Genomic DNA, 1,363 nt, shown 5'->3' with positions numbered 1-1,363 from the left:
CAGACAGGGCAACTGCAAGCATCACTTTTGGCCAAGATTTCACCGGTGGACTCCCGGGGACCCGACGCACCCTACCATCAAGTTTCATTGCATAAAAATATATGGTAGTTAGAAATCTCACCTTCTCTAGATCATCTTGTATCTTCATTTCCTCGTGTGTCAAGGAGGCACCTCTTTGGGCAGAGGAATCTACAAACTCCTTGGTAGGAAGATGGGGCCTTGATCCGAACAATTCATGCTGTAATGCTTCAAATTCAGCATTTGGCACAAGGTAATCTTCTTCAACCGAGGTAATATGCTCCTGTGTTGCTATGATCGCACTCATAGTATCTAAGCTTGTGCCATCATTTCTTCCAATCTCTGCCATTGTTGGATGCACATCCATATAATCATAATCGATCAGGTCTTCCATTGAATCCCTGAATAGGATAGAAAACAACTCTTCTTTCTTCATTTTCAAGTATTGCAGTACATCTGATAGAAGCAAGTATTGTACACCATCTACTTCAATGGGTGTCAAGGAGACAAGGTTGGGTTTGTCGACTTGTGGCTGTTCTGAAGAAGATGGCACCATGAGAGCCAACCCTTGCTCTGCCACCACTTGATGTTCCTCTTCAACATTTATGAGCTCTTCAATCGATTCTTCTCCTGTGTATGTGATAGAAACTACCTGTGGAGTTGCATCTTCATCACTCTCCTCCTCTAGGGGTGTATCCAATGCAAGGAGGTAAATTGCCAATGTGCAATCACACTCCATGAGATCCAAAGGTGATGTACCTGGTGCACTTCCCATGGGAACAATGCATACTCTATGCGAAGCATCCACATGGGCCAGACACCTATTCATCACTTTTTGGTGATTCTTCCCTACCTAAAATACCACGAGCTGTTCTAGAGGCACCCAAGTCATGTTGGATCCCTCGATGGAGTCTGTGCATGTAGCAATGGTGCTCACAAACTCTTCCAAAACCTGAAGGGGGGATCCAGGGATGAGAGCACGCTTTCAAGGTTGAAGTTCTTAGAGAAAACCTGGAATATCTCGTCACCCTAGTTGGCAAAGATAGTCTCGTAGAGCACACTTTCAAGGTTGAAGCTCTTAGAGAAAACCTGGAATATCTCGTCACCCTAGTTGGCAAAGATAGTCTCGTGTATCCACTCATCAAAGTGTGCACGAGCATCCATCGTATCAGGTAGGAGGGATGTGGTGGATATAAAGAGATGAAGAGAGAAAGTGTGAAATGAAACAATGAAATAAGAACTAAACTAGTTCTACCTTAAAAACCTTAAGTTTTAAACCATTAAGGGTTGTTCGCATATGATATTTAGTTATGGCTTTACTTACATCTTTGTAAAGTTTACATGC

The sequence above is a fragment of the Lygodium microphyllum genome, chromosome 30 (genome assembly GCF_053477565.2).
Source record: "Lygodium microphyllum isolate KBCC chromosome 30, Lygodium_microphyllum_v1.1.10, whole genome shotgun sequence".
Taxonomy (NCBI): domain Eukaryota; kingdom Viridiplantae; phylum Streptophyta; class Polypodiopsida; order Schizaeales; family Lygodiaceae; genus Lygodium; species Lygodium microphyllum.
Note: the sequence above shows the minus strand (reverse complement) of the source record.